We start from the raw sequence: 26,714 nt of genomic DNA, 5'->3' as shown, positions 1-26,714 counted from the left end.
AACAACAATATACAATTAATGACTGGCACACAAAGTTATGCAAAATGACTCCTTCATTCTCTTCTAAACTTACAGTTCAGTTGATGTTATTGTCCTCAGCGGTCATAGGAGATGTACAGCTGTCATAGGATAAAAACACTGGGATCCTAAATCAAAGTAGTTATTCACAATATTTTGCTTCAAATAAGATTTGCACTTAAACATAAATCGCGATGGGGCACCTGGGTGGCCCAGTCAGTTAAGCATCTGACTCTTGGTTTTGGCTTAGGTCATAATCTCACAGTTTCATGAGTTTGAGTCCCACGTTGGACTCTGTGCTGGCAGCACGGACTCTACTTGGGATCCTCTGTCTCCCTCTCTGTCTGCCCCTCCCCCACTCACTCTGTCTCTGCCTCTGTCAAAAAATAAATTTTTCAAAGTTAAAAAAATAAACATAAATCAAGAAATTAGTCTATATAATTTGAGAGCTATTTTAGAATCCTACGCTTTGACTCTGTCTTTCTTGAAGGAAGGTTGACGCATAATTTCTGGATAATTTAGAAAAAAGGTATGACCTTTCTAGCTAGTTTTAAAATGACTAGTTTTTTCTATAAGATTTCCAAACATATCTTTCTGAATTCACTAGTTTCTAGAATGTACCATGAACAAAGTTCTGAAACCTGGGAAAAATGAGGATCTATGTAAGCCAGCCCAAGAAGATACTTCAAATTGTCTTAGATTTGTGTATCAATTTAGAGGAAACAACTGATTCCACCAAATCCTGAAATCACCCATGGAGAAGAGACTGCTAGACCAAGCTATATCTCTCCCCACCAGGACAATTTCATATTCTACTAGGGAGCCTTAAAAGGTTTTGTCTTGTGGGGTATATGATATATGATGCCTATTCCCACAGACTTCTCAAGTGACAACATCTTTACCACTAATCCCTTATACACCAAAGTGGCTGAAGAAGAAGTACACTTTAATTACATAGCACCAAAAATAACTACCAATTTATTTTTTATCTGGAAAAAGTATTTTAAGAGGCTCTGAAAGAGCAGAGAAACTAAGAATCGCAAGATTAAAGGGTATTGAAAAATTTTATATTAAATCTTTCACACAAACTTTTTCTCCTTACATGAAAAGTACTAAATAAGTTACATTTAAACGCCCTACTTATATAAAAGTAAAATCAGGTACTTCTCATTTAAGAGAAAGTGGATAAGATTTAAAATATAAGGCATAGATGTTAAGGATGAGCTGTCTAATCCAAATTACATTAAAAACCAAATATACAATATAAACACAAATTTACATTTTCCTGAAAGGAGGCAAATATTCATTATCTATTCCCAGTAGGTAAATGACACTGAAGACAAGAAATGTGCATGGACTAAATACTTTCTTGCTTTGACATATATAAAAAATAATACATTTCATATTCATCTAAATGTTTTGGGTTATACTGTTAGAAATATGTAATTCTATTTTATGGACAGGTCAACTAGTGGAAATATCACAGTCATTTGAATTGGTTTTCTTTATACTGGGTAGGGCTTATGTCTCTTTCTTTTTAAGATTACTGAGGTATAATTGATATAAATTACAAAAAATTACACGTGTTAATGTATACATTTTGGTAAGTTTGGACATTAGCATACACCCATGATATTATTACCACAATCAAGGTACTAACCATATCCATCACCTCCAGCAATTTCCTTTTGTTCTTTTGTGTGCATTTGTGTGTGTCTGTGTAAGAACACTTGACATGAGAACTATCCTCGACATATTTTAAGTACCTCATACTGTGTTAATTGTATGCACTATGTTGTACAGCATATCTCTAGGACTTTTTCATCTTGCATAGTTTTTTAAGATTCTTTGCACATGCAAAATATGCCATAAGATATTGCAGTGGACAATGCACCTATTTTTAGGTCAACCTTGGCAAATCACACGAGAATCAATTGCATTAAGGAGAAAACTAGATTCCATATTTTATTCTTTGTCTTGTGTTTCTTCGCATTCAAATTCCTTGACATCTTCTTGGCTGCTGTAAGTAATGCAATTAGAAGTTGATGGCTGAGTGTAGTGCTTACTTTGTTAGATTTTGGGAGGCTTGTGTGATCATCATTTTCTTCAACATATGACACTTTGGAATCATCCACTGTAGTTTTTTGTTTGTTCATTTGTTTACAGTCAGGAACATCAAAGCCCTCTTCTACTTGTATTGACTTTTCTAGATAGGCTTGTACAGATACTTTCTCTTTGTGAAGACAGTTCTCACCAATTGTCCAGCATCTGTTGCAATGGAGTGGAAGGGAAGGATTCCTTTCATAAAGTATACTTCCAGTAGTCTGCCAAGGAAATTTCAGCATCTTCTTCAAGTGAATATACTTCACTCTCTCCTGCCTGATTTACCTTGATATACCTTATCATCTTCCCCTGAGAGTTATTCTTCTTCACTAAGGTTACAGTCTTCTGAATTGAGATTCAGCTTCAAATTCTACAGCAATTTAATCTAAAACTGAATCCTGATCCAACCACCCAAATGTTCACGTACCCCGGAATCAAGATCCGGATTTGCTGGAATCTCTGGATTCCCTGCTCTTGCTTCTTCACACTGTATCTCCCTTATAACACATAAAGTGAGGCTTTCATCAAAGAAAGAGAAATACTGTAAGATTTCGGGTGCTTTCTTTGTCATTCACCAGGTAATTCATCCAAATTTTTGCCAAGTCAGAAGTTCTCTTTTCTTCTTCTGAATTCTCAAAATGCTCTTAAATCCCAGGCCTGGGGATACATGAGCACCCTAGGTCCAAAGAAGGAGGCCCCTGACAGCAAAACAACCCAGCAAGACCTCAGTCAGAGGGCCCAGGGCTGCCCACCAGCTGGGCTTCTTGCTCTGTTTTCATCCCAGTCACTAAGGCTGCACAGGACCCAAGAGGAGCCCAGCTTGCTCAGGTCCCCTAGTGCATCTCCTGGGTATTTGTGCATGTGCACCCAGGCCATGCAGACTCTCAAATTTCCCCTTTAATTTTCAAAATCGTCCAGGTTTGGACACAAATTATTTTTTCATACCATGTAAGAATCATTGGTAAGTAGAAGCCAAGGAAAGGCAAGGGCCGGGTGCATAAAGGATAACCCAAAGGGGTGCAGAATTCATGGCCCAGCAATGAGGGAAAAATAGAGGGCTTGAGTAAGAATACTTATAAATAAGTGCATATTAATAAAACAGAATTGGATAAAAGCTAAAAAATCAAATTTAAGTCTTCACACACTATAGACAGCAGTCCAATGGAACATCTGGGAACCTAATATGCAGCAAGCATCTAACATTCACAATGGTGAATAATTCCATGTGATGCTCCTCTGATTTAATTACCTTAAAGAGTCCAAGTTTGATTCCTTCCAAAAGTTAGCGTCTATTGCAAGCCTAACGAGTTAAAAGTTTGAGCTGGAGAATAGAGCCATTACAAAATAAAAGTAATCAACCAACTCTTACAGATCTCCTAAAGCAATGATTCACACAGGATTTCACACAAAACTCCCATTAATGTTAATGAAATTGGGTAAGTTACAGGCTGAAACTCTCCCATACATTGATAGGTGAATAGTTCCCTGAGGTACTTACTTAGATGAGGGAACTTAATTTTCTCTCCACTAATCCTCTCTGGATGAAAAATACGAAATAATGCTTCACAAGTTAGGTTTCTTTTTAAAGTAGATGGCACAAATTCAGAATCATTGGTGTGAATTAATCAAAACCCTCATTAGGACATCGACTAGCTCATTTTCAGCCAATCAAACCATCTTCCATTCAGATACCAGTTGGCCAAAGTCTTAGAAGTCAGTCTTGTTTGTGACTCTGAAAGTAACCGATTAAGTCCATTCTATCTTGTTTTTTCAAGATTCTAGAAAAAAGGAACTGTGCAATTATGTGAGAGAACTAGTTGAAAAGAAATAGACATTCTTGATTGCCTTGGTATGAATTGAAGAGTTCAGCTGCTGATTTAATTAGCTGCCTAGGGAAGGAGAGATCATGAAATGTTGAGTTAGAAACAATATAAGATCATTCAAAGACTTATACAAGTGATAGTACAGGTATAATTAAGCTTCTGGGGCAGAAGTGGTTAGTGTGTGTGTGTGTGTGTGTGTGTGTGTGTGTGTGTGTGTGTGTTTCAGAATTAGCAACCTCCACTAGCATGTGAGTGTTTTTGCTCTATAATAATCATTATAATGTTTATTTGGTTGTGTACAGCTCTTGACTAGTGCAAAATAAATTGCCTATTCAACTTCTCATTTATTACAACTTCCCAGGATATAGGCAGGGCTGTGGTTACTGTATTACTTTACAACTGACAAAGTGAGGCTCAATTCAGTAAGTTATCTCATAGAAGAATAGTGGTAGGCCCACAAAACACATATTAAATCCAACAAATGTAAATAAAGCAAGTATGCTGATTTTGATGATGATAATGATGTCATAGAAAGTAAAGCTTCTTAAAATCCCATTTGGTCTACCCTTCTCTCTTTTACAACTGATATAATTGAGCCTCAAAATGCGAATTTTCTAAAAACCATCCCTAGGATCATAATGTCAGAAGAAATCTAGTATGTGGCTTTTTGGTTAATGATATCTAGAAAATTTCTTGAGTAGGGATAGATCCCTAAATACTAAAATATGTCTTTGATTTAATTATACATGAATGCATAAATAGTTGTTATATGCTGCTCGATGAAAAGTATCTGGTGGTTCTTGTTTTGACTAAGCCCTAAATTACATTGAATTTAAGCATCAGCAGACACTTTTTGGATAATTATATGGTTTTAAATAAATAAAAGAAAATTTGCTAATTTATTAGACATTAAGAATCAGTGCCACTACACACAGCATTTTAAAAATGACTAGTCTAAAATCCACAATTATAGTGAGAGATGTTTTAGTAATTGATAAAATAAGTAAAGTGAAACTCAGTGAGCAAGTGTAAGACATGAACAACAATACTATCAATTAACTTGACCTAACTGACCTTCATGGGACACAGGGAAAAACCCAACAGAATACATTTTTTTTTTTCAAGTGCACACACACTCTTTACCAAGGTAGACCACTTGTGTGTAACAAAACTTCTAGACTGAAATTGCATAGCATATGTCCTCAGCCCACAAGGGAATGAAACTGGAAATCAATAGAAAATAATTGAAAATTTCTGAAATATTTGGATCTTTAAAAACATACTTCTGAATCAATCCTATGTCAAAGTAGAAAACAAACATGAAATTAGGAAATGTTTTGAATTAAATTAAAATGAAGCAACTTTTGGGCGCCTGGGTGGCTCTGTTGGTTTAACATCCAACTCTTGATGTTGGCTCAGGTCTTGAGCTAACATAAACAATCTTATGGTTTATGAGTTCCAGCCCTGCATTGGGCTCTGTGCTGATAGTGTGGAGCCTGCTTGGGATTCTGTCTCCCTCTCTCTCTCTCAGCTTCTGCCTTGCTTGTGCGTGTGCGCTCTCTCTCTCGCTCTCTCTCTCTCTCAAAATGGATGAATATAAACTTTAAAAAATAAAAATAAAATGAATCAATTTTTATGTGATGCAGCTTAAGCATTGCTTAAAAATGATAGCATTAGGGAAAAAAATGCCTCAAACTAATCTTTGAAGATTCAACCTAAGAAATAAAACAAATTTTAAAAAAAGTGAATTAAATTTAAAAGAAAAAGAAGAAAGGAAAGAAGAACAAAAATCAGTGAAACTGAAAATATTAAAGATAGAAAATTATTAGAACCCCAAAATTACTAGAACCCAAACTGGTCATTTACAAATATTAATAATAAAATTGATAAAACTCTGGTCAAACTGATTAAGGAAAAAAGAGTACAGACATAAATTACCAATATCAAGAACAGAAGAGGGGGCATCACTTCAGGTCCTACAGACACTAAAAGTATAAAGTAACCTGAAGAACAATATTATGACTATTAATTTGATAAGTCAGCTTAAGTGGACAGATTCTTTAAGAGAAATAGCTAAAACAGATGAATTTTATTTTAAGTTATATTTCAATAACCATAACCAAAAATAAATAAATAGATTGGGTTACTTAGGAAAGGAGACAGAGTGTGCTACTGGTATAACAATCATCAATGTGTTTTATTTAATTGTTTTGTTTTTATACCTCAGCCTAACATTTTTGGCAACAGTAAGATCTACAGTGGTACTTGAAGTTTAATCTCTTACTATCTGAGAACACATTTATTTTCACACTCTCTCCTTCCCCCAGTTTTCTTTAACAGAACTTGTACTTAAAACAATGCTCTTCCACATTTGAATGGTTTCTACTACAATAAAAACTCTTGGATTTAAGAAATAGAGGTAATAGTAGTTTGCCCTGGCTATAATGTGGTATTATATTGGGCTACTTTAAGTGTTTGTCTTAGTTTAAACCTTAGGGATTTGCCTAAATTGTATTTAACCTAGAGTCTACATGGACTGATGGATTTTGAGAGGTTTGAAATTACCACGTTACTTTTTGCACCTCATCATAGTTGTGAGCTTTGTGTGCTGGTAGTCAATCACTAGTATAAAATAAAAATGCTTTCTAACATGAGCATTAAGTATTCATTAAGTTATTAATTCTCCGATAGATCCAGGAAGAGAAAAATAGATCAAGATAGTTTTTATTAGAGAGATAATAATAACATGATAGCTATAATTTATCGAACACTTGTATGTGCCAGCGTGCTATGCAATTTTCATTCATTACTTCCATTAATCCTTATAACATCATTAAGGCATGAGAATAATTCTCCTTGCATCACAAGGATCTGAGACTAACGACTAAGAAATAATCTGCCAAATAAATTAGCAAAACTTGAGGAAAAAAAATCCCCAGTGTTGGGAGTGGCTGTTGGGAAATGTATATACATTCCAACTTGCATGTAGGTGGGAGCTTAAATTAGTAAAAACTATTTTATTAAGTGATTTCTAATATCTACCAAGAATTGTACAAATGTTTATATTTTGCTAGCCTATCTGCCAACCTGGGAACATACTCTAAAGGAATGATTCAGTCTGTTGGAAAAAAAAACAAACACAAAAAACTTGGGGTTAATGACACTAATTTGAGCAATAGCCATAATGTTATTTTATTTACTTAACAATACTTATTTAGAAATTTAAAATATTTAATAATAGGTAATATTTAATAATAAGTAATACGGTATAGCCACCTGACTTTATATTAAATGCAATGTGCTATAAACATACATACATGTATGTATGCACGCATATATGTATATGTATAAAAATAAACACAGCTCTATATCTACATGTTCCTTGATTAAAACTATGTTCAAAGTATCATGCACAGACTAGCCTGAAATTGGCTAAGAAGTCTATTTCTAACATTTCCCACCACATAGGTTATATTTCTGCAACAGTGAGTTGCTTATAGTATACCAAATGAAACTGTGGCACGTGCCTTGATTCATAGCATTTCTTTTTCCCATAATGACCTTCCTATCCTTCCTGTCTTATGTTAGCCCAATTTATCCCTTAAAATAAAACCTGAGAGTCCCTTTTCCTCAGAATTTTTCTCTGCCTCCTTTTCATGAACACTTAAGTTTCTCCTAATTCATTTTATCCCAGAGTCTGAGACATTACTCTAAAATACTTTCCTTGTAGGCTTTGTAAGAGACTGCCATCTCCCTGGGGTCCCTTGTGAGCTCAAAGACTATTCCATTTCTTCTTTATATTCCTAGAGTCTAAAAAGTCCTGGATGTGCAGGAGCATCGTAAGTTTCTCTGAAACAGAAACTGTAGGATCTGAAGTGTAAGCAGTGTTTCTAGCATGATTATATTAAGAGAGTATTGTTCTCTATTTTTCAATTGCTCATAATTTGATACTGTAGTTATATTGGTTTTATAATGATCAAAAGTGCATTTAAACAGGAAGCAAATACATATTCATGTCTACCTATAATTGTATCCATACCATCCTTCAACCAGCAAATTTTAGAAATACCTAGAGAAATTATGATATATTTCATGACAAACTTTAAATGTTGATATGAAATCTGGGGGCAAAATTGAAGAAAACCTATATAAAAAAGGAATGTGGCATGTCCATTGAGGTCCATTCTATTATGTGGTTGAGAAGTGTAGGAATGCATGAAAACTGCAAATAATTTAGTGAAAGTGTTGTCACAAAAACACGGTATATGTAACTGAGGACAGATCCAGCTAATAAAGCAAGCCAGGTGTCATAAAAAAAATAAAACAAAAGAAGGAACTAATAAAGGATGACAGTCTGCAATATATAGATATTCCAAATATTTAGCATAATCATGCGATTTGAGTGCATCCTGGCCCACCATAGACATACGATACTACTTGGAATCTCTACAGTTGTGATTTCTGGGAGGTAAGGGAGCAATGACAGTTAGGAAATTATTTTAAATTTCCTGCAGATACTTAGTAAAACAAGCCTCTTAGGTTTACTGCCATCAGCAGAGACAGATGAGTAGCTATTTTTTGGCTTGAGGGGAGATCGGATTTAGGGAATGTATACTTACTAATTGATTGTTGGGCATTAGAAGAAGAACAAAGCATCAAACCCTGCGCAGGGCTACTGAGCTTCTCTGAGGTGGCACTTCTCTTTCAAAATACCAATAATAGGGTACCATCTGACACATAAAAAATTCTGGAGGCCAAAAAGTTTATTTAAGAAACACTATTGTGACACCCTAAATAAAGGAATCTCTAAGAAAAGAGAGCTGAAAAAGTAAGCCAGAAAAAAAAAATCACAGAACAAAGGGAGAGATAACTAAGTTAAAGCACAGACAGATAACTAAGCATACAACAGAACATCTTTGATCCTAAACACATATCCAGAAACCATCAAAGGCAAATGTTACAGGTAAAAGCAATAAAAAGGATTACCTCAAGAGGGAAGAAAAAGGCACATATTTAGATGCACTGTTAGAAGAGAAAACGAAACCAGGCAAGCAGTGAAAGATCTGAAAATTGAAAGGGAAAATCAAATCAGTGGCTTTTCTGCCTCATCCATCTGCCGGCATCCAGACAGCACACTTTGGAGTCCAATAGAGTGAAAACAAGATTGGGCAACTTCAGCAGAAACACATCCTCTCCATTTTTAAAATAATGAAAACGGTAACAGAGGCATGACCAGGAACCAAATGGAAGAAACGCCGGGAAATTGCACAGGGGACAGTCAGAGAGGCAGTGAAAGGGAGTTTATTCATTGGAAGGAAAATTCAGCATGGCTGGACCAGGCCACATGGATCAATGGCCTGGAAGAAATGGGTTGAGAAAAATGTGAATTGGCTAATGATCACATTTGGTCAAGCAAGAAAAAGGGTTCTGGGGCTGCTTAGGAAGAGGTGCATTGAGTTTTTGAAGTGATGTAATGAGACTGTTTAAATTCCCAATCATGGCACTCAGCATCCTCACCATCTACCCACGACATTACCCCCACGGCACTTCTCTGATTCCTTGGCATGGCCCTCCTGCCATTGTCACAGCTGCCTCTGGGAATAAATCCAGAGGCTCTTCTGTGGTTTAACAGGACCTATGTTGTCTGCAGCATACCTTCATGCCAGCCTCTGTCCTGTCATTCTTCCTGGTGTTTACTATGCTCCAGCCAGTCTACTTCCATGTAAACGTGAAGCTCATCCATCAAATCCATGTCTTTTTTTTTAAATATTTTTTTAACGTTTATTTATTTTTGAGACCGAGAGAGACAGAGCATGAATGGGGGAGGGGCAGAGAGAGAGGGAGACACAGAATCTGAAACAGGCTCCAGGCTCTGAGCCATCAGCCCAGAGCCTGACGCGGGGCTCGAACTCACAGACCATGAGATCGTGACCTGAGTTGAAGTCGGACGCTTAACCAACTGAGCCACCCAGGCGCCCCCAAATCCATGTCTTTACATATGTTATTCCCACTGAAAAAAGTTGTCTCCAGGTCTGCTCATCTGGATATCCTCTTACCAGAGAGGTTCCCCCAACTATACTACCTCCCCTTCACTCTCACATCACACTTTGAATCACTTTGTAAAATGTATCACCATTTGAGATAGGCATGTATAATTATTTGGTTACTTGTTTTTGTTTTATTTTTTTCTTTTTTTGAATGAACTCCCTCAAGAATATAAGCTCCAAGAAAGCAGAAACCTGGTTTGTTCACTGCTCAATCCTAAGCAACTGAAACAGTGACTACTGTTCTAGAGTGAGAATTCAGTAAATATCTCCTTAATTAAGGAGTTGATTGGCAGAAGACCATGGATCACTCCAGCCTTGAAGCAAGGATGAGGAAGAACAGATACAGATCGAGGCTCACACTGTTTCAAGAAAGGTGCTGAGTATGACATATACATTATTTCATTGACTCTTCCATAAAATATAAGATAGCTATCATTATCCCCATTTTACAGATAACAAGGCTAACAACAATGAAATAACCAGTTGTGTAACTATTAAGAGGAAGAAATTTGTTTCAAATTGGATTCTGAATCCCATGTTCTACCCACTTCAACCATAGTGACCCTTCTTACCATTTCCCTCCATAATTTGCAACATCTTCCATGAAGCAGACTATAATAAACGTTTTTATTGAGTGACATCCTATCTAATCATCAATTAGACTTTTAAAAAGAAAAATACATTGACTCAAGATGCTTGGCTACCACTTTTATGCATCTATTCTATTTTTCTGACTAAGCAATAAGGACTTTTAGGGCAATATTCTTGGCTATTTCTTCTTTGCCTGCCCTGTGTCACCCCTGGCCATACTCTACTGCTGGTTCATCCATGAACCCTTGACCCCCACACCCTGCCTCCAAGCTCTTGGCCTCCTGTGCCCCCTGCCCTCTCTCCTACCCTGCCCTCCTAGGCATCCCTGCCCTGACTTGTAGTACAATTCTCTACACATCAAGAGATATCAGCCCAATAATAAGTCCTCATAAAAATAGTAGAAATTGCAGTAAATAAACTTTCTTATTCCAGATACATTCTTATTTAAATGATAATGGCTGGAAGAATGCATAGGACTGCAGAAGAATTGAGAGTGAGTGGCATTCTCAATTGCTTCATTTGTCCACTCTTGGTGACACAGCCTTACTCACAGCTCTGAGGTCATCTCCTTTTGAGAAACAATTCACCTTGTAGTTACAAGCATGTGTCTCAGAGCAACACAAACCAGGGTTCACGTTCTATCACTTTCTAATGTACCTCTCTATTTTACCTGGGACTCTTTATCTCTAAAACGGCGTTCTTAAAATGCCTATTTCAAAAGATTCTTGTAAGGAATAATTAATCTGATTTATGTAGATTCCTTACCAAAAGGTCAGGTGTGTAGAAAATATTCGATAGCTACACTGTTCAAAATGGGTAGAAGTTCCAATCCCTATCCCTCTGGAGGGTTTACTCTACCAGGCTGTGGAGAAATTTCCTTTCTCCTTAGAAGACTGTCTCAGATTGGGGCCTGTGGGTGGCTAAGTTGGTTAAGCATCTGACTTCAGCTCAGGTCATGATCTCACATTCTGTGGGTTTGAGCCCTGCGTTGGGCTCTGTGCTGACAGCTCAGAGCTTGGAGCCTGCTTCTCATTCTGTGTCTCCTTGTTTCTCTGCCCCTCCCCTGCTTGCACTCTGTCTCTCTCAAAAATAAATAAACATTAAAAAAAATTAAAAGAAGAAAAGACCATCTAAGATTTCTCCAAACGATCTCAAGAGAATAAACATGTTTACTTGTTTTTATTATGAGACATTGCCTTCTGACTTCTGGCAAAGGCAGGCTTTTGTTTCTTCTTTTTTTTTTTCCAGAAGATTTGATACTGACATGAGTGAACAAATGAAAATGTTCTAATTTCAAGGGAAGCTTTTTGTGACCACTAGTTCCCTTGGTTGGCTTTTTTTTTTTTTTTTTTTTTACTTCTCAGCAATTTTTAAAATATGATTTTTTTGGTTACAGCTATGTATAACTTCTCTGTCATTCATAGATTTCACATCCACAATATTGACAATTTGTAAATACGATGGATGCCTCTAGTTCTCACTGATAACTGGATCTGTGTTCCTTTGTTGAATAAGACAGAACTGAAGCTGTAAAGCAAACCAAAAATGCATTTCGAGTATTTAGGAATTTGAATCCAGGAGGCAAAAATTCAGGAGGAAACTGAAATGTGCTACAAGGAAGGAAGAGAAAGAGTTGATAAAGGCAAAAACCACAGGCTTATGGAAGTTGTTTTAATAGAATTATGATTGGCATAGGGAAAAACAGTTAATGTTGGTTTAGATAGAAGAGGTTACTATGCCAGCTGCTAGGTTGGAGTTGAGAGAAATAAGCCCCATTCTGAGAATTGCACCAGGATGTGGCAGTTGGGGTGGTTGGTACAGTCTAAAAGTTCATATTTCATCCAGGTGTGGACGTATATAAGACTAACGCCCCATTGGCTACCTAGCTCCATTTTAGAGCCTCTTGATGTTCCTGAATTCCTGATTTCATTTCAGATGTTTCTGTACAACTTCTAGTGCTCCTTCAGGGAGTCTGAAATCCCTGCCCCTGGCAGTTGGGTGGGGCCCTGTGAGAACCAATGAAATGTGAACGAAAACAAAAACAAAAAAACATGTGCTACTGGCTGACACCTTGAAGAATCCACCTGATTCTCTAATCTCTTCTTCCTCTGCCACAACAATGGCAGATAAAGCCTTGTCCTCACATGGTAGAACCAAAGGATAGAAGCAGCATGGGTTTTTGAGCTTTTGTGTGGTGATCAAGTGCCTTGCAGTAGTCTTCAGTCAACTTCACATAAATTGGGTTGGGGGATGGTGGTGGTGAAATACTTTTGTTGTTTTAAGTCAATGAAAGTAGAGTTTTTTGTTGTTGTTACCACAGTACATTCTAACATGCATGTACAAGAAACTTAATTCAGGTTTGAATTACTTAAAACATGCACATTCCCAGAAGGGTCTGTAGTGTTGAGTTGTTCTTGGTGGGGGACTATCTGGGAATTAAATTCTTGGAATGTCCTACTGATAAGAGTGTGTTGCATGCCTGGAGTTTTGAAGGAAAGGATAGGCAGTTTGTTTACACAGTTTATGCAAACAGTGTGCATTATGGTGGGCATGTGCTTTCGTTTTGGAATTCTGCAGTTTTGGTAAGTTCAAGTCAGTCATAAAGGTATCGTGTGCTTTATGTGTGACCATCATCAAAGCTCTTAGGTTCAAACAAACTTCCCTGGGAGACAGCAGTTCACACATGTAGCTACCATTTTTAAAGCAGAAAAAATTAAGTGTCTCTTGATTGACTCTGTTGGGAGAAAATTCTGGGAAGCTTGCTCCTAGTTTCCTCTGGACTTTGCCTGATGCATCTGTTTTTGTTGATTTTGCTTTGCATCTTTTCATGGTAATAAGCTATAGCCAAGAGTATAATGACTTCTGAATTTGATGAGTCCTTTTAGTAAAACACTAAACCTGGAGATGATCTTGGGAACCACCAAGATACTTGCCTAATACAGAAAATTACTGCTGAAAGTGGAGTGCTCTCATAAGAAAAACTTCAAATGTGACATTGTTGTTACAGATGCCTAGAAATGTGGTGATTTATCATAAGTGGTGAACATTTGTTATATATGATAAAGTGGTAAAAATCTTAATTTTGGTAGGTAGATCACGTAAACAATGAACTTGTCCTCTTAACCTAAAAGCCTACAGAAAAGACTGGACGAAAGAATTTTACTAGCGTATTTTGAGTGAAGTTGGCCACATTTTATAGGACATTTCAAGAAAGTGATGAGTTCACGAAAGAATCGGCTTTAAAATGGTAGAACCATGAAGGTGACTGCTTTTGATCCCAAACTATTAGTGATTAACATTACAAAGACTTTGAAAGTCAAAGCCTATAAAAACAGCTACACAACAATGCTTAAATTAAAAACCTCCTTTCCTTTTGGTTAAAATTTCTCTTCAGAAAGAGAAACCCCCAATAAATTAATATCAATATTTAAAATATTTTTGGGTAAATATCAGGTTTATGGTGTAGCCTTTTCATCTACCATTAAAAACAGACTCAATAAGTCAATAAAAGTAAGGGGGCAAAAAAAAAAAACCATAATAAAATCAGAGAAAATACTGGACCTGAACACCTGTAAATATCTTTAAAGCAACTGGGGATTTGGTTCCTGGCAGATGGATCTGAATTGGTATACATAAAAATATGTATCTATATAGAATCTATTTATATCTATCTATATCTATATCTATATCTATATCTATATCTATATCTATATCTATATCTATATCTATATCTATTCAAGTGTATAAAAGCCCTGCTGTCTGTATGTTTACATAGTATGTGCTGCTAAAGAAACTTGTGGCCTAGATGGAAAAAGCCTGTCATTATTTGAGACCTAAAATTACCCTTCGCATTTGTCAAAAATATTGATTATGTTGAGCTACTCCAGGAATCACTTCTAAAAATTCCTGGAACAATCCCTTCAACTCAGAAGTATAAAGACAATAGAAGTAAATGAAACATTACAGATTGGTATCAGACAGAGCAGGGTTTGAATTCAGGTTCCATTATGGACTCTCCATGAAACACTGGGCAATTTAAACAGGAATAATTATGATACCATTTCAGAAGGCTATTGTGAGGAGTGAATGCATGCAATTGCTTAGTCTAATTTCTGTCACATAGAAAGCATCCAATAAATGTTAACATTCATTGCCAGAATGATCGCTTCCACAGGCAGGTAGTGGGTTGAGAAATTGTTAGAGTCTCTAAGAAGAACGTATTCCCCCAAGTCCACTTCAGATACGGACGTGGAGGATAATGAGGGAGGTGGGTAAGGGAGAAAGATGCTTTTAGAAGTTGGAACTAGGAGACCACTAAGAACACTGGACAGGGAACTTCTTCGGGGACAGCAGGATAAGAGCCTCATCAAGGAGTAGGTCTCTACTCTCAAGATAGGTCATTCACACAATGTTTGCCCACTGGAATTTAAGAATTTCTAAGGAACAATGACTGTTATGTATCTTTCATTTTTCCTTTCAGAATGAGAGTATTTATTAACATTATCCTGTCTATATTCTACCAGTATATACTAAGTGTGAATGGGAAGGATTGAAGTTAGAGTTCATAAGTTTCCAGTCCAAGAAGAGCCACATCCATATCTGACAGACAGACTGTTATTGCACAACACCTAAACTTTAGAGCTGTTTTTTGACAAGGTTAGGGTGGCTTTCCTTGGCAAGGAGGTATATGTTTTGCAGGAAGGTTAAACTTAATATATTAGAACTGAAAGAGCTAACTGTAGCTCTTCTGTAAACTCAGAATTTACCAGTGCTCATCAGTATCCAGTTCTCCTTCCCTGCCTTTACTTAACAGGCACTGTTTTTCCCAATCTCCTTTCAGTGAAGTGAGACCATGTGACTTGTTCTGGCTAATAAAATGCATGTCTTTCAAGCACAGGCAGTGAAAATACCCCAAGGATTTTCCAATCTCATTATCCTGCAACTGCAGTTGTTATGAAGTAATGCTTGTGTTGTGATGGATGGCCAAGTCTCAAGAGGGCAGGGACCAGATGGATGAGCTTTACCACTGAGTTTCCTAGACCCAAGGCGAACTTTTTATAAACAAAAAAATTAGCCTTGTTTTGTAAAGCCAAAAATGATTTGTGTCTGTTAAAGCAGCATAACTTAGCTTATGCTGACTGAAACAGTGAACAGTGCTAAATATCTGTGACTTGAAATTGTTTGCAGTATTTCTAAGTGTGTAGTTAAATTTTTTTCTTCGGTGAAACTATATGTTGTTTATTGTCAATTTATCCTCCCAAGGGCCAGCTGCAGCATATTAAACATGGAAAGGGTGGTACAAGAGAAGTTCTAATTTAGGAAGTTTAGATTATAAAGTATTTCTTTCAGTTATGGCAATGAGTGCGGGTTTTTTAAAAAAGCAGTGGAAAGACACTGAAAAATATTAAGCAGAGGAGTGACATATGATATACATTTTATAAATATTCTGGGCCATGTGAAGTTTATAAATGGAAAAAAGGGTAGCAGTTGTAGTGTCTATTGTAGTTCTTTAAGAAAAACAAAAGATATGGTTTAAACTAGAGTGGTCACAGCACAGTTTGTGAGGTTAGTTTCGACTCCATATGTATTTTGTAGTTAGAAGCAATAAGATTTGCTGATTATGAAAGGAAATGCACTAAAAACTTATTTACCTTCAAGGAAATATAATTTTTAAAGAAGTGAAGAGACTATACAAACTTTTCTGTATTTGCAAAGCTAGAAATTTGCTAAGATCTTGGGATTTATCCCTTGTAAATGTCAAGGGTCTTATGCTATCTGCTTATTGTAGAAACTTGAAAAATACAGATGTACCCAAATGTCATTGAGAAGTGGGTATGAATTACATTTGTGTCACAATTCCATTTTTTTTTCTAGGCACTTACAGTTTAATCTCCTACTACATTTTCTTCCCCAGCACATAAAGAAACCTCCAAGTAGCCCCCAATCCAGTGCCCATTATCTCTGGAAGGACTCAAATGTATTCTTACCACATCTCTCCAAAGATTTCTGTAGTTCTTCCTCCTCTATTATTTTGCCTCCAGATCCTCAAATTACACCCCCCCCCACACACACACACCACATACACATGTACAAACAAAAGCTCTTCAGAGAGTCTCAGGTCTGAGGCTTCTATAAATGTTGTCAAGGGATCACTAATATACATGACAACATTTTTTTAAATATTTATTTATTTTGAGAGAGAGTGCATAAGAAATGGAGGAGCAGAGAGAGAGGGAGAAAAAGAATCCCAAGTAGGCTCCATGTTGTCAGCACAGGCTCCGGTGTGGGGCTCGATCCCACAATCTGTGAGATCATGACCTGAGCCGAAACCAAGCATCAGATACTTAACCAACTGAACCACCGAGGCACCCCCATGACAAGATATTTTTATATGATAATTTAAATTTGTTCATAGGAAAAATCTTTTTTTTTCACCTTCTGTCACTTACATCTCACCTAAACTCTCTCAAGAAAGCAATCCATTTATAAGTAGGTCCTTACCACCATATTCATATTTATGGATTATAATTTTTCCTTTATTTTTGTTTTTATTACAATAATTAAGCCCACCATCATCTCTTTCTGGGTCTACTGAAATAGCCTCCTAACAGATATCCCTCCATCCAGCCTTGTTTATAACCAATTAATACTCCAGAATAAATCCGCTGAAATGCTGACCCCTACCTGACAAAATCCAAATCCATTAAAATGCTTCTGCTCTATGGATAGATCCCAAGTTTCTCCAATATGCTTCTGGGAACATTTAAATTTTTTTAAGGTTTTCATTTATTTTTGAGAGAGAGAGAGAGAGAGAGACAGAGAGACAGAGAGACAGAGTGTGAGCTGGGGAAGGGCCAAGAGAGAGGGAGACACAGAATCTGAAGCAGGCTCCAGACTCTGAGCTGTCAGCACAGAGCCCAACACGGGGCTTGAACTCGTGAACTGTGAGATCATGACCTGGGCCAAAGTTGCATGCTCAACTGACTGAGCCACCCAGGTGCCCCTGCTTCTAGAAACATTTAGGACTTGCCACTTCCCTACTTCTAAAGACTCATCATTTTATTTGTTCCCCTAAATCACGCACTGGACAGTCCAATCTGAATACAATTCAGTTCCTCGAATGTGGCAGGCAGGGATCTGTCATCTCAGGGCCTTCGTGTGTTCCTGATCTTTGTGGGCATATATTGCTCATATCTCTTTAAGATCTGAGTCTTAATAGCTCTTGCTCTATAAGTCTTTTGATTTTGTCCTAAGCACGATTCCATATTCTTAATATGTAGTTTCCAAATACCTTTCATTGCCCCATTATACCATTTAACACATTTGCATTGTTACTGCACTTTTTATCATCTGTTAGACCACACCTGACTCCACAAATACAGAGCATCTCCATTGCCTAGCACATAGTAGACACTTATGACAAATACTCACTGAAATTTTTGTGTTGCTAGCTCCTTGTACCCTGACTCCTCACTTGCCATTTGAATACAAGACAGTAAGTAACTAAATGTGTGCATTTTATGGAGAAGGCAAAATTATCCCCCTTAGACACTAATGGTGTATGTGTTCCCTCACCAGATGTCTCTGCTACACTGGGAGGCATATGGAAAAAAAGTTTAAAAAGCGGGGGGGGGGGGGGAATCCCTGAATATCTAATTAGTTTCCTTGCAACCTCCTATATATGCCTGGTAAATAGACAGATTGAAAGCATAATTAGGTGGAGAGATCAATAAATGATACAGATCTAGATGAGTGGGTAAATGATAGTTGTATTTGAAAGCATGACTGTGTGTACAGTTAGTTTTTTGATTTTTGTTTTTGAGCTTATTTTGCATGTTTTGTTTTTCTTTGTTATCCAGTGAACCTTTGCCATTGAATTAAAAATTGTTCTTAATGCCCACATGATATTCATATATATGTGATGCATGTCATTTTTTTAGACTTCATTTCAGTAACATATTATTTTCATTTTTTTCTCATTATAAAAAATCCCCTAGCAAACATTCTGTCAGTATCTTCCCCCAAATCTGGATATAATATTAATCTTTCACACTTCTACGCTTCTTTTCTCTGGTCCTTTGTCTTTCCATGGGAGCTTCGAGATCTTTTGGTGCACCTAAACTGTGACTCACTTTCAGAAGCCAAGTTTCTTTTTAGGAAACTTCTCCAGCTGGTGTAGTACTATCTGAGCTATTGAGTTTGAAAACATCAATCCAGTGGAATTGTGTGAACCTGAAAATTTATTTAAATGCCTCAAATGTTGGTTTCCTCATTCTTAGGACAATAATCACCCTACTATCTGTCCTACTGCTGCATAGCTATTGTTTTTTAATTATTTGCTTCTATGTTAAGGGAAAATATAAATAAATTCACTTTTTTAAAAAAATTTTTTAACATTATATTTATTTTTGAGACAGGGAGAGACAGAGCATGAACAGGGGAGGGTCAGAGAGAGGGAGACACAGAATCTGAAACAGGCTCCAGGCTTTGAGCTGTCAGCACAGAGCCCGATGTGGGGCTCGAACTCACAGACCGTGAGATCATGACCTGAGCCGAAGTTGGCCGCTTAAGCGACTGAGCCACCCAGGCGCCCCTAAATAAATTCACTTTAATCATATTGTGTATATAAAAGTTGTTAAAAGTTTTTATTTTATTTGAAATGCTTTTCATGCCCTTTGTATCACTTGGATTGAGTTCAGATGCTTGATTCCTACACCGTGTGTTTGGATTATGTCCAGGGTCTGAGGCTTGGCATGCAAGGCTCTTCTCAGCTTTACTCCAAGTTACAGCTACAACCTCATTTTGTGTTTATTTTTCTGTGCCAGATGTACTTTCCTTCCCATGTTTTACAAATTTCAAGGTCCTTATAGCACGCAATGTCTTTCTACAAGCTCGTTCCTCTACTTGGAATGTCATCTACAATTCATTCTCCCCCACTGGCAAACTGACACAAGTCAAAGACTGAAAGGTATTGGCAAGTTATTTTCAAACAAGTTTATAAAGACACTGTGTATTGAGTGTGTCGTGTGTGTGTATGTGATTTTTCAGAATGTATGTGTGTGAATGTGCATGCAAATGTATATCAAATGTCTGTGTGTGTGCATGTATGTGTTTATGAGTGTGTGGCCAAATTTATATTTAGAATTAAAATAAAACGTGCCTTTTCCCCAGAGTTCCTATGCATCGAAGCTTTCAGCCGGTGAATTTCTAAGTTAATGTAACAATAAGGATAGACTTATGGTTCTCCTTAGGCTTTTACTCAGAAGACAAATGGGTGATGGGTTACCTGAAGGCTACTTCACCTGAGCTGCCCATTGCTATGTAAAGCTGTCAGCTTCTATCAGGAGATGACCTCACACAGCAAGGTGCAGATGCTTTGCTGTATTAGGTATAACAGTACATTGGAGAGGGAGAACAGACATGTATTATAAGGAAAATTAACAACCAGCGTCTGGAAGAGAAAGAATTGAAAATGACACGCCAGTTTTAAGAGGCCTTTTGTTTGGGCTTACATTTTTCACCTAGAAATGGACACAATTACTGAAAATTAGAAATGAACCTGGGCTTTATACAATGAAATGAGATAATTTCACAGCCAAAACAAGTGGGCTTACGTTGAAAGGAAAGCCATTAAAATATACCTAAGCAGTAAGTTAATGGGGGAGAAATTCAATTTGAAAATGAGAGAACATTTTCAGATAGAAAGGGCAGGCAGTGGAACAGTATGCCTAATGAGGTACAGTAGATATATTCAAGTTTAATCTAGATAATTTTAGATAATTACAGAAAAAGCTTAGGCTAGGATTTTTTTCTTACTTTTTTGCCCACTGTTTGATTCCAAGTATTGGACTGGACCAGAAAAAAACAAAAAACAAAAAACATGATCATCCTATTATCTGTTGTCTTGTGTAAGTTCTATTTTCAACAACTAAATGTTCAGAGTTTTCCCCCAGGTGACCAGATGTCAGACAGGACCTTCAGTATTTTCACTGCTTCTGATCATATACTTCTGTCCAGAAAGCAAGCCCCCCTTTGGTGGTACTCCTCCTCTCTTCACATCACAGATTATAAGTCTATATTAGGTAATAATGCACTAGAGAGTGGCCATTCTCTGATACTCAAACGCTGCTTCTAAGGTGGTGATGGGATTGCCCAAGGATAAAAACTTCTCAGAGTTATGCTACGTTGTTTGTAGTGGTGTTTGCACTAATGGTAACATCCTCCTCATTATTTTCTTCAAATCTTTATTCAGGTTTTGTGTTTTCTGCAGGTATTGTTTGTAGTGGTGTTTGCACTAATGGTAACATCCTCCTCATTATTTTCTTCAAATCTTTATTCAGGTTTTGTGTTTTCTGCAGGTATTTGGTGAATGTTCATTAGCTTTTTAACAGCTTATAAGACTATTCTTCTCGGTGCCAGGACTGTACAGATTCATCATGGTGTGGAGATATACCATGACATGCTAGGGGGTGTACAAAAACAGTGTGTGCAGGAGGGAGGCAGTCTCAGCTTTCCCGTCTACTGAGGCTTCAAACCTGTTAGTACACACTCTCTGCCATCAGGCAGCCTCTGGCGGGCATCTTAGGTTCCATGACTCAAACTTACTTTTTCTGCTCAGTACTGCTAATATTTCTGTTGAAGGGCTGTATGAACCAGGCTACCTGGGTCCTACTCAGAAGCACCTTCTCAGCTTGTATGCTGGAGTATTCTACTCCACAGAGAACATTTAGTGAAATTGTTAAGGATGCAGATTTGGGAGACATGGCTTCGAGTTCCTACTTAGCCATTTATTTACTGAGTGTTCTGGGACTAGTTGCCTTATTTTTCCATTGCACTTTGTTTTCTTCTCTTTTAAAAAAGATGCAATGACATTAGCCAATTCTCAGGTTGTCAGGATGAATAAATGAAAGAATATATGAATTATTTTTAAGTATAGACCATAACTCAGTTTAATTTAAAAAAAATTTTTTTAACATTTATTTATTTTTGAGACCGAGACAGACAGAGCATGAACGGGGGAGGGTCAGAGAGAGAGGGAGACACAGAATCTGAAACAGGCTCCAGGCTCTGAGCAGTCAGCACAGAGCCCGACGCGGGGCTCGAACTCACGGAGCGTGAGATCGTGACCTGAGCTGAAGTCGGACGCTTAACCGACTGAGCCACCCAGGCGCCCCAACTCAGTTTAATTTTAAATGATAACTAGTAGACACATTTTAACTGTGCCTATGCTAATAGAGTGATACACTTACTACTCCTATTATAATTATTATCATTTCAGGTCAGAAATATTTAGGGAAGCTACTCTAATACATTCTAGTTTAGTCCAGCTCCAAAAATATCTCTATGGTATATATTAACTTATTTAGGGAGATAACAGCTCAAGGGTATTATCACAAAAGAACATAAATACTATCTATTTTGAGGTATAGAATCAATTCCTGGATATGGCTACTGAAATGATAAGCCCCATATCTGGCACTTATGTTAAGGCACACATTCTCGAAAAACCCCAGAAGCCAAAACCAACTGGAAGTGACTCTCAAGGCACTAAAACTAAGCCATAAACCTAGTGAAGACCACCATGTAGACCATATTAATGTATCGATCCCCTTAATAATTTCTTACATGATAACAGCCACGCCAGCTTTCTTTTTTAAAACATAAAGGGTAACTGGCAATACCAAAACAATTCTAATCCATGTTAATAATTAAGACGATGTTGTTTTTTTCAGTGGGATAAGTTATTCTAGTTCTTCACCTTTGAGAGATATATATCTATAATTTTTTCTTTCAATTCCTAACTCTTATTTCTGGAAAGTCAGTATAAATGCTGCTGGGATCTTAGGAATTACTCATCTGCTGGCAAAAATAAGGAAAATTGCTACAAGTTCAGCTTCTATAAATCCCATACCACACCTTTTACCCAGGAAAAAACCCCACATTCTCCGTGTAGTTGTTCTCTTGATTGCTTGTTTGCAAATAGAGATATTATCCAATAACGGGCAGGATAAAGTAGGTTAAAGTTGTTTTTGCCTACCATCACCCCATAGATGACTTCAGGAGCAGCAGAGATCTGCAATTGGCTCCAACAGGTAACAAGTATGACTTTATATCTCTCAATGGACCAAGAAAATTCAGAATAGAATCTGCACAAGTAAGATGACCATGCTTTGGGTCAAACTAACAGGAAAGAATAAGATAGCTGTATACCCTCTTGTTATATTTGCATTTTCTGGCCTTATATTTGTGTGAGTGAAGACCCAAGTTAATTTTTTTATGACACAGAAATCTTGAGGACAGGATGGAGCTTAATGTGAAAATGTTTTCTGTTGGTCAAATGCCTTTCCTTGAAGAACATGGCTAAGTGTGCTTACAAGTTCTAAAAGTGGAGTAAGTTCTACTTCACTGCACTGCCATCGTGGTATTTCCATCAGTATAACAGAACCCCTGTCATCATAATACCCAGGACCATTCTCTGGCCTTCCATAACTCATTCCTCATGAGGAGAGAGGGACTTCCACTGCTAGTGAATTTGAGAGAGGGAATAGAGCATGTATGGTGCACCTCCTTTTCTCTCTCCTACTTGTGGGAGGTTGGCAATTGCTCCTCTCTGTCATAAGGTTTATAGTCATGGATCCTGCTCCCTTCAGTGGTAAGACATGTGACTTTATTGTATTCTCACATTCCCCACATTGTATTGGAAAGTTACATGTAGAGAAATTCTGAAGAAACCAAGGCACATGGTATCTTATCTTCATGGCTTCCTTTAAGACTTGTTAATAACCAGTTTAAAATAACTTCTGTATGCTTAGTAGCCTCTGTTTTGCTTCTCAGCCAGATGTGTAGGTCACTAACAGATTTTTTTTTATAAAGCTTTGAGACTGTAACTACTATGTTTCACCAGAATTAAGGCAAGACCAATTAAATATTGTCTTCTTAGGGGTGCTTAGATGGCTCAGTCAGTTTAAGTGTCCAACTTTGATTCAGGTCACAATCTCATGGGTTCAAGCCCCACGTCAGGCTCTGTGCTGACAGCTCAGAGCCTGGAGACTGCTTCAGATTCTGTGTGTGTGTGTGTGTGTCTCTCTCTGTCCCTCTCCCTCTCTCTCTCTCAAAAATAAATAAACATTAAAAAATTTAAAAAATGATCTTTTAAAAATATTAACATACCCTTAAAATTATACTCCTTATCAGTTGATAACTATGCTTGTGAATATTGGAAATTCAAATGTTAGTCCTATTTACTGGAATATGATGAAATTGATTCATGAACAAATAGAAACAAGAGTCCCAGCAGGTTTGAACATATAACGTTCCTTGGATAGAGATAGAGATGAGCTAATCAGAAATACTTAAATTACTATTATTCAATTATTCCTCAATTATTATTATTCAAGAAAGCTTATACCTCAGGTGACCTAATCTTGAGATAATGTTGTATAGAAAAAGTGTTGGGGCATAAGAAACAGGTAGAGAAACCGAAAAATGCTTTCTATGAATGGGAGATGGTATTTTAAGAAAAGTCTCTTTGAAAATGGGGATGATTTAGTAGAACAAGCTAAAAGAGAAAAGGCATATACTTCAAAGAAATTCAAGGTTTCAGAGACTCTGATTCAAATGATAGAAATATACTTAGTGTATAATATAACAAGATTTAACTACTTTTAAGGTTTTGGCTAGACAAAGGGGGAGTATTTTGACTGATAACCAGGCCAGAAAAAGTGGTAGGGGCTTGAGAAACCTAACAGAAGAATATAGTGAACATCAGAGATCAGACAGACATTATTCCCCTGGGATGGAGTTAGGACTCAGAAGCCATGGAGAAATGCCGTCTCAAAGCCATGGACAGAGGGCATAGTAAAAGCTAATGGAAAAGTGCCCTCACTGAAAATTGTAGTGGTCATAACAATAGCTTATAAACTATTGCAACAAATGTAACAAGGTATAACTAGCTGTACTTGTAAAAAATGCTCAAATTAATGGTGAGTGAGTTTCAAGGCAAGTTGGCTATTATAAGTAGAGACATTGGTATTAACTATTCTTTCAAGAAATATGTTGTGGAAATTGTGTAAAATAAGAAATATAAGGCAAGATAAATGATGGGTGATATAAACTAGGGGAAGATAAGTAGATCTCAAAGGTAGTATCCAGACCTGGGCTACATTTGGGGTTGAGAAAATAACTCTTAGATATGAATACCCTACTCAGGAGAATGAAAACAAACATATTTTGACAGAACTGGAAATGAAAGGCAACACATTTCTTACTGTAGAGGATCCCAGCAGGATCTGAGGCATATATTACAGAAAATATATATAAAGACCATTCTGCAGAGAAAATTAAACACAACTGCTTTCCCCAAATCTAAACAATTAACACATTTATACATCAAGAGGAACTCCAAGGAATATTGTAAGGGCAACATCCAAGTTGGAAGAACAGACAGAATTAGGTTGATAGATGTTTAGGGATATCAAGAAATTGAAGACACCCATATATGACTGAATGAGGTCAAGCACTATTTGGAGAGCAAATAACTGAAGTTTCCCAAATTATAAATCAATGTATTTGCCAGTAGGATTGCCTGTCATCAGTATAAACACCCCACTGTCAGGAGAAAGTGGCATTGGTAGAAATATTTTAGATTCAGAGTATAGAAAGGAAACTTGAAATTAGGAAAAAAAAAAACAGGTACTTAGATGCTCTAAATAATAGCAGGACCAATGATAAAGAGGCTCATTGTTCTCCATTCTGGTAGCTGGTTAGGGCCAGAGTATGCAGAACTGAAAGAATCCTCTGAAATTATCTTGTGATGTTGTGTTCTCGTTTAATAGGATTACATCTCCCCTTCTGGAGAAGAACCTGGGAACATGCTCTTCTTTTTCTTCTTTTCATTCTCCTCTACCTGGTCCTCCCCGCTCCTTTGTCTTCTCTCTTTTTAAAGGGACACAGAAATGTATGACTTCTTGTTTTCAGAAAGAAATACGTAAGAGAAGATGACAGGGCTTTGTGTTTAATTTTAACATTTTCAGATCAACTAGGAAATTGCATACTTTTGTATATTTTCTTTGGCTTAGTATATAATTTTATTCTGAGAAGTCGATAATGGAAAGTGATTTGTATTCAAATTAAGCCATAGCTTTATTGGAATCTACATTAATCATGATATTGTCATTTGATCCCATTATGGAATCTCTGATAGACTGTTTTGGACAAAGTGCCTTGAAATAATTTGGGATCGAAAATTGTAAGACTCTGGCCTTAGATGCAGTATGGATCTGGAACAGATTTGGTAAATGTTCTTTTGCTATATACATTTGACTTCTGGGTGGCAAAATCTATATCATTTAGTAGTATTCTCAGGAAGATAATCAAAGAGAGTAATTGGTATTATTGGGGAAGTGGCCTTGATAAGTAGAACAGTAATGGTGATCCCATCCATGGTGGAAAAATAACCATACTTTTGGTTGACCATAAGCTTAGTGGCTAGGCCCAGTGAACTAAGAGACAGAAAGGCATGTGGAATACTTGGAGGATACTTCCTCCCAAGCTGAGGTGTTTTTACATGGGGTTAGAGTCCTGTTATTGTAGCAATTCTTGCCCTTGGCTATCCTTAAACATAGATGGAATAAGTCATTATATTGGTGAATTTGAAAGAGGAATTAGATTCAGGTAGCCATACCCCTTTATCCTGTTACTGAAGGACATGCTGACTAGAGATGATACTTGGATTTCATTGCTTTTGGTTGTGTGTAGTCAGCACAGAGAAAGCGGACTCTTTTTCATGAAAATAGGAGTAGGGATGCAGTTCTTGGGAATAAATTCAATTTAAGGAATTGTCAATAGCAAGAAGTTATAGAAAGGTCAAGTTCTTCTTGAAGAGCATCTCTGCTCATGTGGGAGCATCATGCTGAACTCTGCCTAATCAACAAAATGATGATGTAATGGGAAAGCTGTGGGGACTGAATGATATAGGTGCAAAACTGTGCTACTAACTCCATAGCCTTAAAGGCAGTACTAAAGTCAGGAACTAATTCAAACAGAAATACAGATGACATCCCAATGCCAGGGTAGGCATTCAAAAAAATTTAAATGATCGAATAAATGAGGACTGATGCTATGCCTATTTATA

General features: G+C 37.0%; 1 pseudogene; it reads right to left on the bottom strand.

Moving 5' to 3' along the window:
• Positions 1–1,828: 1,828 nt before the first annotated feature.
• LOC132671726 (E3 ubiquitin-protein ligase Mdm2 pseudogene) overlaps positions 1,829–26,714 on the bottom strand; it is a 101,930-nt pseudogene continuing 77,044 nt past the window's right edge.

The sequence above is a fragment of the Panthera onca genome, chromosome A3 (assembly GCF_046562875.1).
Source record: "Panthera onca isolate mPanOnc1 chromosome A3, mPanOnc1 haplotype 2, whole genome shotgun sequence".
NCBI classification, from domain to species: Eukaryota; Metazoa; Chordata; class Mammalia; order Carnivora; family Felidae; genus Panthera; species Panthera onca.
Note: the sequence above shows the minus strand (reverse complement) of the source record. Positions and strands in the feature narration are given on the sequence as shown.